A 14,019-nucleotide genomic window follows, 5' to 3' on the forward strand; every position below is an offset into this window, starting at 1 on the left:
ATTAAATATAAGTATTTACTAATTTGTAATTAGTTATAAACTGTTTTTCTAATTAATTAATTAATTTTTAACTGATTATAAGTATTTACTCTCTTTCTATGTAATCTGAATAACTATTTTTCTTACTATTTATAAGTATTTACAATCTTTCTTATCAATTAAAACATTAAGTTAAAAAAGGACCGGACTAACGCGTACAAGACAAACCACAATTTCGAATGTTTTCATTCGACTATCTATGACGCAGCGTGGACAACTATACATCAACAAAGAGTGTACTATTTTGCTGGGAACGGTACTGCCCAAATAGCATGTGCCTGTGGTATTGAAGATTCGTGTGATGGGGTAAACCAGAGAAGACTTGGGTTTCATTACAAACATAACTGCTTTGCCAATACTTGCCTTTGAAGCCGGTGATACTGGTTAGTCTATCTATAACATATATTTATATATTCTATTAAATGAGAGAGAGAGAGAAATGGGGTTTAACGTCCACTCGACACAAACTAGGTCATTTCGGGACTAACATATGGTTTAATTTTATTTACATTATTCGCTTGCGCGTAGGGGTCTTTAGCAGTGGGAGGTAACCGGAGGCCCCGGAGAAAACCCACGAGGTTGGACAGGCGACCCTACTCCTTGCCACGTACAACCGGGGATTCGAAACCACGCCAGTCGACTCAAAGACAGTCTTTATGATACAGCGCGCGCACTCTAACCATTCAGCCATTCAGCCATCCAACCCCCTATATTAAATGACAAGGGTAGGAGATAGTCACATTGATCTAGTATATTAACACGGATAGGTAACTATATTGGCCCATAACAGGTGCGTTGGTCCAGGTAAATGTAGTTGGCAACACATGCATTGGTCTAGTATGTTAACAATGGCACGTAACTGTCGTGAACCGAGACGACGGTGACACGGATGTTGGTTTAGTATATTAACAAGGGTGGGCAACTCTAGCGAACCTGGGAGAGACCGGTGCGTTGGTTTATCAACAAGGGTATGTAATTGTAGAGGAACAAACTCATCTTTATCCATAGACGTTGGAGTCGGGGTCTGGTGGGACAGGCATTTTGCGGGAACAAACATCAGAGAATGAGACCATGTGTCTATATCAGGCACAGAATTACGCGTGGATTTGACGTGACTATCAGAATAAACAACACGAATATAACATTCAGTTCTCTTCGTTTTTCACATTTGTAGTGTTCACTGTTGTTCATATTTTATGAAATGTAAAGGGTGTTCAATGTTGTTCATATTTTATAAAATGTAAAGGGGGTTGGATGGCCGAATGGTTAGCACGTGCGCGCTGTATCATAAGGTCTGCCATTGAATTCAGCTAGCGTGGTTTCGATTCCACGGTTGTACGTGGCAAGGAGTAGAGTTGCCTGTCAAACCTCGTGGGTATTCTCCGGGTCCCCCGGTTTCGAACCACTGCTAAAGACACCTACGCACAAGCGAATTAATGAAATAAAATTGAACCATGTGCTAGTCCCGAAATGACCTAGTTTGTGTCGAGTGGACGTTTTTATATTATAGGTCATTTTACTGAAAGGGAATCCCCGGTTGTACGTGGCAAGGAGTAGGGTCGCCTGTCCAACCTCGTGGGTTTTCTCCGGGTCCTCCGGTTTCCTCCCACTGCTAAAGACCCCTATGCGCAAGCGAATTATGTAAATAAAATTAAACCACATGTTAGTCCCGAAATGACCTAGTTTGTGTCGAGTGGACACTGAAAGGACATTTGTTACAATTGAACCACTTCGTTGTGAAAGATCCGACCAGTGATGAATATACCACAGCATATTGGTGTGTAGACCAGAATGATTAGGGAACTAGTGTCTGATTTCAGCAGGTCCACCAATTCACAGACGTTACAGAATCGATGTTTCATTTGCCCTTTTCGCTATATAAAATTTCTCATGGTTTAATAAACGCTAATATGTACCCAGGCTTGTTATTTGATATTTAAAATCAAGAAAACTTTTTTATTATCTCCCTTCAATTCAACAGATCCTTGTAAATATTTTTGCAAGGGATTCATATTGCGCTAAATTGGTCCTCTACTGGCACCGCTCCTAAATATTTTTGTAAACCTGTTCAGTCTTACATTCCATCGAAAACTTTGCGATCACAATCCCTTAATCAAATGACCCTACCAAGTTACAGGATGACAACTTTTGGTTATCGTTGTTTTGACAGTAGTTACTTAAAGAATGTAGAACTCATTACCTGTTAACCTACAGCAATGCACCACATTATCGTCATTCAAGAAACTTTTAAAAACTCATCAGTTTCAAACAGGTTATAACTGAAAGCTAAAGACTTTATATAGATGTGTTGTCAAGCACTACGAGCAGTATTTTTTTATTGAGTCTTGGCGTTATAGAAAAAGACATTTATTATTATCATTATTACTGTACTGTTGCTACCTAGAGATAAAGCTGAACGTGCACTTTATGAGTTATATATTTATATATACTTTTGTTACATCCATTGAAATGATTTACATATAATGTAAGCATGTTTTCTTTTGGGTGGAGGTTGGGGGTGTATTTTTTATTTTTTATTTTAATTGACACATGTATATATTTATAATGAAATCATTTACATATAATGTTAGCATGCATTGTTTTAATTATCTGTTGGGGCGGTGGTGGTGGGGTGTTGTTAAGACTGTAATCATCTTCGGTATGCTCCACTACGATTTCCTGTTTTGTGGGAGTTGGGGTGTATTTGCTGTATTGTATTTTCAGTGTTACATGCATGTATTTATTATTTATTTTTTTTTTTGGGGGGGGGGGGGGGGGGTAACTGGTGCATATGTAATTATGTTCCCTATATTCCACCTCTCTTACCTGTTGTATAATATTTCCATCTGGATGATCTATATTATATGTACCTGTGTTGGCTGTTACATGTGATTATCTTTGCCTTGTAATAAAGTTCATGTTGTATTGACCACTGCCTGTCCAATCAATATTGGGTTTTGAACGGTGGTGTCGAATGATAGAGTATATCAGTCATTTAGAATTTCATGGATGTCACTCACTGCCAATGAATGTTTTTTTTTCTTGGGAACTATGTAACCCACCCGGGGAGCACTTAAAAGGGCATTGGGTAAGATATTAGAAAGAGAGCTGACAGTTCTCGCTATAATAGTTACAAAATAGATAAAGAAAAGAGAATATGCTGAACATTTCAGTCAAATTGCTTCTCCCAGAACCTAGGTATCAGCTATTCAATTTTAAGCTAGCCTCAGTCGTCATTAAGATAATAACCAAAGTCTCGATGATCTATTTTTACGGTTATTTCATCCACGACAAAACGTATTCAAATCCACTAAATATCGCATGCATCCGGTGCCATCAAGAGTTGATTATGGTCTTGGTAAGTTAATTAATGTCTAATTGATAATTTAGATAACATTGAAGTAAGGCCTAAAGAAAGTCCTGCCTGCAATAGGCAGATTTATCTCGTGAATATTATATGTTTAATATTCGATATTATTTGGATTGGGGCTGGGCGGTCTGAACTGGAGGAAACAAGAAATGAAATGAAATGAAATGAGGTTTAACGTCCTACTGTTCCGCTCCGAAAGGGCTAATGAAGATTGACATATGCCATACAGTGTGCTATGCGGGAATATGGAATTCCAGGGATATTTTACCTGCACGCCAATGTATACACGGGAGCTCGGTTTTTCGTTTCATCCTGCACCATTGACTAGGGAAAACCACGCCAGAAACTTTCTCGTCCAATGCAGGGATCGCACACGCGACCTCCAGCAAAGCGAGTCAGCGCCATACCCACTTTGCCACCGTAGCTACCGAAGAAAGAAGAAGAGAGACAATTAATACATTAATTCAGTTGTAAAGAATGGCGATGATATAAAGAAATATTACAATAATAACTAGTTTGCTTTGTAAATACTTATTTTAATCAACAAATCAACTGGGCCACTCACTGTTAATGCATTTTACCTGGGAACTAGATTGTCTTTGCATTGGCGAAACATTCTACACCTTAAAACTTTATTTCAGGAAAACTTTACGAATCTAGTATATGTGTGTCTCCTACAACCAAATTCAATCACTGGTACACTGAAGTATATACAGGTCAAAAAAAAAATAAAAATAGTGACTGTCTTGGAAAGATAAATAAGAAAATTCCATTTCAATGTTGGTATGACTGTGGTTGCTGTGACCAATCTGTCATAATGGAGCTGGACAAGTTCTTTTCACAGAATGTCAAAAGGTGAATCATCAGAAGATTTGATATCGTTAAAGACCCTTACAAGTGTTGTTTGTTTTTATGGTATACAATGGACGGGGATCACGTCGCCAAGTGGGTAAGACGCTGGCTCGCTAGCCTGGAGGTCGGGTGTTCGATCCCTGCATTGGCCGAGAAAGTTCATCCAGACTTTCCGGCGTGGTTTCCCCTTGTCAGTGATGCAGGACGGAGGGCCTGACAAAGACAGCTGTCTAGTCGTTCGGATAAGACGAAAAACCGAGGTCCCGTGTATATATTGGCATGCACGTAAAAGACCCCTTGGCAGTTGGAATTCGATATAAGAGTAGGCCATAGCGCCGCTGCCCGGGCAAAATTTCCCTCATAGCACACTGTATGGCGTATGCCCGTCTTCATTAGCCCAGTTTAGGAGCAGAACAGTAGGACGTTAAACCCCAATTTATTTTATTTCATTTCATTTATACAATGGACGGTAAGATGACTGAAACTAACACCAAATATTACTGATAATCTTATGATTGTCAATGACATTATCGGCCCTTTTCGATGAGAAAAACGGGATTGACACAAGTCGAACAATTGCTTATTTTTGTGAACAATTGGGGGAAACACCTGTTATTGATGATAGATGTTATAATCAGGGCGAGAATATCCAGATTAACAACATGTAAATAACCTCTCAGGGGATGGTTGTATTCGGATGATACAGCGGTTGGGAAATATAATTTCACCTTTTCGTTGATCGTCTCTCTTATTAGTATTTATTATTATTTTCTATTTCGTTTTTTGAGTGAGGGGGGGGGGGGTGGATTGCTGAATGGTTAGCGTGCGCGCGCTGTATCATAAAGTCTGTCATTGAGTCGACTGGCGTGGTTTCGAATCCCCGGTTGTACGTGACAAGGAGTAGGGTCGCCTGTCCAACCTCGTGGGTTTTCTCCGGGTCCTCCGGCTTCCTCCCACTGCTAAAGACCCCTTCGCCCATAAGCGAATTATTGAAATAAAATTGAACAATATGTTAGTCCCGAAATGACCTAGTTTGTGTCGAGTGGACGTTAAACCCCATTTCTCTCTCTGTCTTTTTTGGGTGAAGCGCGCATCACTACAAGCCCGTAGGGCCAGGGCTTATGATTGCCCCCCCCCACCCGATCCATTCACTTGATTTTGTATCCAAGTTTGTCGCTTATTGCTTGCAATATATATGTAGTTAACTCTTTCGTGTCCGCAGGTTTGTCTTATAATGATGTGTTTTATCTATTACATATTTTCAGTATTATATCCGTGCTGAATTGTCTCACGTCAACTGGTTGGGTGTAATAAAGTGACTATTTGATTTATATGCTTTACGGTCAATAAGAGTGTTATCCTTGTTTGGCTGGTCAAAAGTTGGAAATAAATACATCTATCTATTCTTTAAGTGACATTAAGTACACAACTTATGGAAGAATAATTACTGATTTATTTAGGCGATGTTTCGAAGAGTATTACCTCAATTTTATCAAGGTAAATAAATCAGTAGCAGTTTTCCATAAGCACGTGTATGTGTTTAGATAATCAATCATATTAATTAGTGACTGAAAGTAACCATGTAAACAGATGCAGTCAGAGTAAGGGTTAGTACAATGTTTTAATCATCTTTTGAAAAGTAATAAATTGTTTCTGTTAAGGTTATAAGCAATCTACATTGTTTTTTTCATTTCTTGGAAAGTAATAAATGGGTTCTGAAACAAAGTATCATTAAATATTTATAACGAGAATCAATACAATTAGAAATTGAAAATTTCAACCATAAAGAAAATTTATATAGCAACATATAGTAACTGGTATATTCCAATATAATCTCATATATCTGTTGTGCACTATCATTTCAACATCGCTAACAAACTGTATTTAATTTTTTTGAGTTCAAATACAATCAAACTTCGGTTATCATCGAGGTTGGATAAAAGTCAGAGGTCTGCAGGTATACTTGGCTTAATTCAGGCAATTTTTAGACATCAAGTGGGGTTGTATTTCTGGATTAAACTAGAACTGGAGACATGAGAATTTGAACTAGAACTCAAGACACATGCTCAGAACTAGAAATCGAGAATTCGCGATAATGTGAATTAGAACTCGAGATAATGTGAATTAGAACTCGAGATATTGTGAATTAGAACTCGAGATAATGTGAATTAGAACTCGAGATAACGTAAATTAGAACTCGACATATGTGAATTAGAACTCGAGATAATTAGAACTCGACATATGTGAATAATCGTTGAACGGCCACGAACAAATTTTCTACAATCTTCTTGATTTTCAAGAATGTTTTTGTCACCAGAACAAGGTATGGAAGACACATAATTCATCAGATGCAGTCGAACCGGGCTGGACCGGGCATGCACGTTTTGAAAAGGCCGGAAGACACAAAAATTATAGCAAATAATTCGCGTTTATTTTCAGTTGAACTACTTTGATATACAACCATGGCTCATTGGGTAACGCTTGTCCTAATGATTTCTGTGGGGTCGAGTGTCTGTGCGACAAACAAAATGTGCACAAAACTGGATACTTTTGGACCTGAAATTTCAAGAAATACTTTCCGTTCTGGCGAAAATATTTTAATAGTCGAAGGTAGTGAATTGGTGACGTGCATGCAAACATGTCTTCAGTATAACCTGTGTACCTTTATCAATTTCAATACACAGTTGGGTGTGTGTTATTTGATGGCACCGACATACAATATAATAACCCCGGCTTCTGTACACTCTCGGGGTGTAGTGTCCACCGTGGCGAGTTCGTGGCCCAAGGATATATTGTATGGCCCGTGTTTTAATCACGATTGTCCAACCAATACTCACTGTATCGTCAACGTTAAAGAATTTAGGGAATGTGACGTTATTGGTTGTGTGGAAGAACCATCGGTGTCATATATTGACCAAAGTGCATTTCAGATCAAGACATTGTGGCAAATAGGCGAGGTTATCATGTCACCGTGTCTACACGCATCCTCAGGGTCAACGACCTGCACTTCTGGTGGCTCTTGGTCAGATTTTGAATGTCACCGAGGTAAGTAAAATTTATATTTGGGCAGAGTAAAACTTTAAAAGTATACCCGACCTTCGGCAATCTCTTTTACCCTATATGTTTGAGAGAGAGAGAGAGAGAAATGGGGTTTAACGTCCACTCGACACAGACTAGGTCATTTCGGGACTAACATATGGTTTAATTTTATTTCAATAATTCGCTTGCGCGTAGGGGTCTTTAGCAGTGGGAGGAAACCGGAGGACCCGGATAAAACCCACGAGGTTGGACAGGCGACCCTACTCCTTGCCACGTACAACCGGGGATTCGAAACCACGCCAGTCGACTCAATGACAGACTTTATGATACAGCGCGCGCACGCTAACCATTCAGCCATCCACCCCCCCCCCCCCTATATGTTTGAACTCGGGGATTATTTTGTACTGGTTTAATTACTACATCTGGTCACCTGAAAGCCAAGGATACATTGATACTGATGGCATCTCTTCCCAAGACCTGGCGTCACGTTACTCACGAGGTGTGTCTCATTACGCAGGGGCTACGGTCTTCATATCCCTATCCCGGTGTGGAAAGAGTCAGTTCATCGTGCAGGATGGACAGCTTAGCAGCTAGATTGGTAGCTTGTTAATGACATAAGACCGGAGGGCTATTGCCCAGTCAAGCCTTTTCGTGACAGCACACAAAAGCAATCGAGCAAAGCATTTAACGTGCGTGTCTTCCAATGATCTCCAAAAGCCTTTAATTCAAGCCCACGTGGACCGCAATGTAGTAGCATCAATGTACAGTACAGGAAACGGTCGTTACCTGTCTGATGCATGAGGCTAGGTGAATTAGTCAGGATGTGAGGTAGACTACCAACTGGGACGTAAATTGCACATCGATTTGCACAGCGTTTTCAAATTATTTTGAATCGTGTGAATATCTATATTGGTTTAATTTCAGACCCACCAAGAGACTGTTCTGACGCCGTCCATAAAAACTATCAAGTAGGCACTGGGCCCATCATTATTGATGTTGATGGTGAAGGCCCGTTAGAGAAAATAGAAGTTACTTGTGATGAGATGTTTACAGTAATTAGTAAGTTTCCCATTATTAGTAATATTAGTAATACTTCAGTTATTAGTAAGTTTACCATTATTAGTAATATTAGTAATACTTCAGTTATTAGTAAGTTTACCGTTATAAGTAATATTAGTAATACTTCAGTTATTACTAAGTTTACCATTATTAGTAATATTAGTAATACTTCAGTTATTAGTAAGTTTACCGTTATTAGTAATATTAGTAATACTTCAGTTATTAGTAAGTTTACCGTTATTTTAGTTATTAGTAAGTTTACCATTATTAGTAATATTGGTAATAGTGCGGTTATTAGTAAGTTTACCATTATTAGTAATATTAGTAAGTTTACCGGTATTAGTAATATCAGTAATAGTGCAGTTATTAGCAAGTTTACGGTTATTAGTAAGTGTACAGTTATAAGTAAATTTACAGTAATTAGTAAGTTAACCGTTATTAGTAAGCTTACATTAATTTCTAATTTCACATTTATTAGTAAGTTTACAGCAATTAGTAAGTTTACAGTAATTAGCAAGTTTACATCTATTAGTAAGCTTACATAAATTAGTACAGTTATAAGTAATTTTATGATAATTATTAAGTTCACATAAATTAGTAATTGTACAGTAATTAGTAAGTTTACAGTAATTGATACGTTTACAGTAACTAATAAGTTCACAGTAACTAATAAGTTCACAGTAAATTATACGATTACAGTAAATTATACGATTACAGTAATTAGTAATTTTACAGTAATTAGTAATTAGAAAAATCCGAAACATTTATGTAAATTAGTACATAATTATTCACAACTCAACTATGTAGACCAATTTTAAAATGGGTGATCGAGACGTTGTTGTTTATCGTAGCAATGAAAATCAAAACAAGACTACATGAAACGCTGATAGCTTCCATTCAATTGTAGAAAAAAGTAATTCTACTGAAATGTTCCATATATTCGTTTATCATAAAACTAAAAGCGAGAAATGTCATCTCTTTTATCTAAATCTTATTACATGATGCATCTTTAAATATTGTTCGTTAAAGTGTTTTTTAATTATTATACAATTTCAAATTTCAGACCACAATGCTACCAATAGAACGTTTATAGATGGTTTCGAGCTGCTATATTCTTTTAAACTTCACCTACATTATACTATCTCGTTGGACCACATTAAAGTCATCAAACAAAATTCAGACAGTTGTGAACAGTTTTTTCACTACGAATGTTTTCATTCGACAATCTATAACGCAGCGTGGACAACTATACATCAACAAAGAGCGCACTATTTTGCTGGGAACGGTACTGACCAAACGGCATGTGCTTGTGATATTGAAGATTCGTGTGATGGAGTAAACCAGAAATGTAATTGTAATATAAACGACGCAGTGTGGAGAGAAGACTTGGGTTTCATTACAAACATAACTGCTTTGCCAATACTTGCCTTTGAAGCCGGTGATACTGGTTAGTAGCAATTAAAGTTTATAACATATATCATATTACATATTTTATTATTTAACAAGGGTGGGTAACTGTAGTAACGCGTGATTTGGTATAGGTTATTAACTGGGATAATTACTGGTGCTATGGTATAGAGTCTTAAGGAGGGCAGAAAACCATCGCTGACCGAGGACAGGGCAGCCACATCGGTGTTGATCCAGTCTGCTAATAAAGTTGGGTAACTACAGTAGACTAAAACACGTTCATTGGTTTACATTATTAGCAAAGGTATGTATTTCTAGCGGACCAAGAGAGTCTATATCTGGTTCATTAATTAGGCAATGTACAGAATCTTATAAATTTAATCTTTAAGTGGCATTTAGTGATTGGGGAACACAATAACAGAACACAAAATGAAACAAATCAAAGAAACAACAAAAAACATCAAAAAAAGCCAACAAAAAACGCCCAAAGAGATGATTAGCATAATTTTACCATTTTATGGCAACCTATCATACCAAGTCAGCAACCTATCATACCAGGTCAGCAACCTACTCAAGAAGTCCAACATTGATACCACATTCTCTGTCCCTACCACATTAAAACAGATACTGAAAGCGAATGGCAAACTAAAGCCAAGCCTACCTATTCAGCCCAAGGGAGTCGTCTACCAAGTCAACTGCTCTTGTGATTTCTCATACATTGGTGAAAGTAAACGACCCCTAGATAAACGAATATCGGAACACAGATCCAAAGCTGCTACCAACAACTCAGCCATAGCAGAGCATCTTCGAAACCACCCGCAGCATAGAGTCGAACGGAACGATGTGCAGATTCTTACATCCAACCAACAGAACAAGAAAACCAGGAAAATCCTAGAAGCAATTAACATTAGAAGATACTCACCAGAACTGAACAGGGACGCAGGGCTTCACATTTCAAGGGCATATGATCACGTTATCAGGATGAATAATATCACTTAAAGGGTTCTAATTCCTTAATTCAGCGGCTTTACTTTACGCCGTTACCTCAAGTATTACAAACTGTCTACATTACTTAATATATCACTCTACTGGTTTCTCGCAATCAGCCTGCCAACCTATACATGTTTAATCACCTCATATTGCTTATTTATTCCCATTATTTATTGTTTTTTATTGTTTATTCATATTTTGTTATGGTTTTCATTTGTTTAAGATCATTTATTTCCTGGACTGCTTAATTAGTAAGCACATGTTATTCGTGTTTATTTAGACTATGGATGTAGGGTTATGTTGTGTTTGTATTTCTTGGTGAATGGTCTCATCTTGATCACCTCATTAACTGTAATATGGTTTCACCCAATGGCTCCCTTTGAAGGCATTCATTGTTAGTCAATAGTATCCTTTGGTTGGACCGTGGGTCTATTATATTGTGTTGTTTTTGCTTAATCTTTTACTTCTTATTGTTATTATTATTTAATTTTTGTAAATGGCTTCATCATAAACTCTTATAAATTAAACCCAAGTTTACTGAATGTCATTGTACTCGATAACGATAAGAGGATACTTGTCGAAACGTCGTGCTATTAGAATAAAACCAGTGATTGTTTCCCATAAAAATTGTGTTCTGTTATCTTATAAATTGACATCAATAGTTTATATTGTTGTTCGTGTTTCAGAGGCTACAGAGAAAAAGACGTTTGTTACAACCGATCGGGTCATATGTAATTATTAATGTTTATATATTGTAGGGATTTGGATGGGTTATGATGAAATGGCATCTGTTACAATTGGACCACTTCGTTGTCAGCGAGCAGATGGATGATCAAACAATATACAACCATAGACCAGCACTACAAGATTCCTAGGTTCACGATTTTATCAGGTCCAGCATTGTCTATACGTTATTGTTCTTCTATTGCTATACTTCTGTATTAATTAGATGTGTTTTTGTTTGACGACAATGGTATATTACATTCTATTCAGATTGTTAGTGGTGTTTTTTTTGTTTGACGACAATGGTATATAGATATTTAAACTATTAGTTGTATTTTTGTTTGATCACCTTGGTATATTATATTATATTCAGATTAATAGAAAATTAAATTAAATTAAAGATAAAACATAATATTACACTAAAATATCTTTGCGTATCAATATACCTTTAGTCCAGGCATTTTTACTCAATTCCGCCTCATCGCGGGTACTTGCTGCAATAGAAATACCGACTACGATTTACGGTCAGTTTTGACGTATATTATCACATACAAAATGGGTCAAACTGGCCAAAATCAAAAATAACCACTTGTTTTGCTGTAAATATCCAATTTTTACACAATTATCATGATATTATTGGGGGATTAAGGTTACTCGTGCCTCGGACTCCCAGCTCACGCGGACGCGACGTATTTGGGCGTGTCTAAGTTTGGACACTAATCTCTAAAACTAGTTTAAATTATGAGGTATATATGGTGAACTGTTTACTGTCATGCCTAAAATAACGGGTATCAGAGGCATAACGTGATGGGTTTAACGTCCACTCGACACAAACTACATCATTTCGGAACTAGCATATTGTTCAATTTTATTTCAATATTTCGCTTGCTCGTAGGGGTCTTTGTTATGGCCAGAAATACGATTTCAAATTATTAAGTTGATTCAGTAATTTCAATCAACCAGCGTGTACGCGTAACATTTCGTTTCGCAATTTTTTGTATCCCGAAGTTTGTTAGTATTAGAAACGGAAGTTATAAGCACATGGCAGAAGCGTTTCATGGCAGTAGCTATTTGGCAGAACATAGCACTTTTATCAGTTATTAACATTTGTCAGACCTTGTCAGCTATGTAAGAGATTTGAAGGGGATTCGCATAAAAACACGGTATTTGTAGTGTCAATTTAATATATTATTTAGATGTTCATTGTTTTAATTTTATATGTATTATTGCAACATTGTCATCACGCTCCACACTCGTGGAGTCATGGCATTGGGCTGATGAGGTCCCCGCCATGTCCGCTTCGCATGCTATTTGACTGGTCGCTTGTCGTATCTCTATTGTTATTAGGTGTAGTCTGTTTAGTGAGTTAATTAATATATCTAAACAATAGCGTTGACCTTGGGAGTAAAATACATTCCACCACAGTTTTTGTATTATACCATATTCATAGATTGCTACAGTTCTATGTTTAGATAAAGGTAATATTAGTAGTTGTCTCCCCTTAATCGTATTTCGTTTTACTGGAGAATAATAGTACATGTATTATGTTTTGCTCTATGATTATTTATAGAAATGTTTTGTTATTTTGTTTGGTATTTTGACTTAGTAAAGCCATGATTGCATTATGTACCTTACTGTCAGCATTCTTGAGCCTGTCCCTTGGCTTGAAAAGTTGATTACCTTGTGTAATGTTAACACTACCAGTATTATCTTATTTCACACTTTTCATAATTATATTCCCATATTTACTCTAGTGTATTTGTGTATTTCAGTTAATCGTCTTACGTTTTACGTTTTACGTTTTACGTCATACGTCATATCATCTACGATCTGTATACAGCTATAGTTATTAATCAACGTTCCAACTTTAATAATAAGAATTATGTTAATCTACATACATTGTTTGTCATCATTTAACTTATGACAATAGACGCATTAGTGTTCTCGCCCCGTTGGCAGTATAATCTCCTACAGTCTTTAGTAGTGGGATGAAACCGAAGGACCCGGAGAAACACCACGAGGTTGGACAGGCTACCCCACTCTTTGTCACGTACAACCGGAGAATCCAAACCACGCCAGTTGACTCAATAAAAGACCTTATGATAAAAGCGCACGCACTAACCATTCGCCCCCCCCCACAAGTAATAGGGAACTTATATTTAGCTTATATTTAATGTCATAGCTGTGTGTGCAGTTTTCTGTATATAACCGTTTGTAATATGAATGTTATAGATATATATAAACATAGTTATACCAACACGTGTTCCATAGTTAATTGATCTATTTAAAAAAGTACACATCGTGGAAATCCTGATTGGATACAGCGACACACAACAGTGTTACATTGTCTTTTGAATGCCGTGGCGCAGTTTTATAGTTTTACACTATAGCATTTAACACTTCGTGGTTAGCTTATAATTTGGTAAATGAGTTTTCGATTACAGTTATCAACACTGCCCCATACATCCACCGAACTTACCTTTTTGTCAATGCTTGGTCTGCAAATCTTACATATAGTTGGGTACGAGACCTAAAATCCG

The sequence above is a fragment of the Patella vulgata genome, chromosome 2 (assembly GCF_932274485.2).
Source record: "Patella vulgata chromosome 2, xgPatVulg1.2, whole genome shotgun sequence".
NCBI classification, from domain to species: Eukaryota; Metazoa; Mollusca; class Gastropoda; family Patellidae; genus Patella; species Patella vulgata.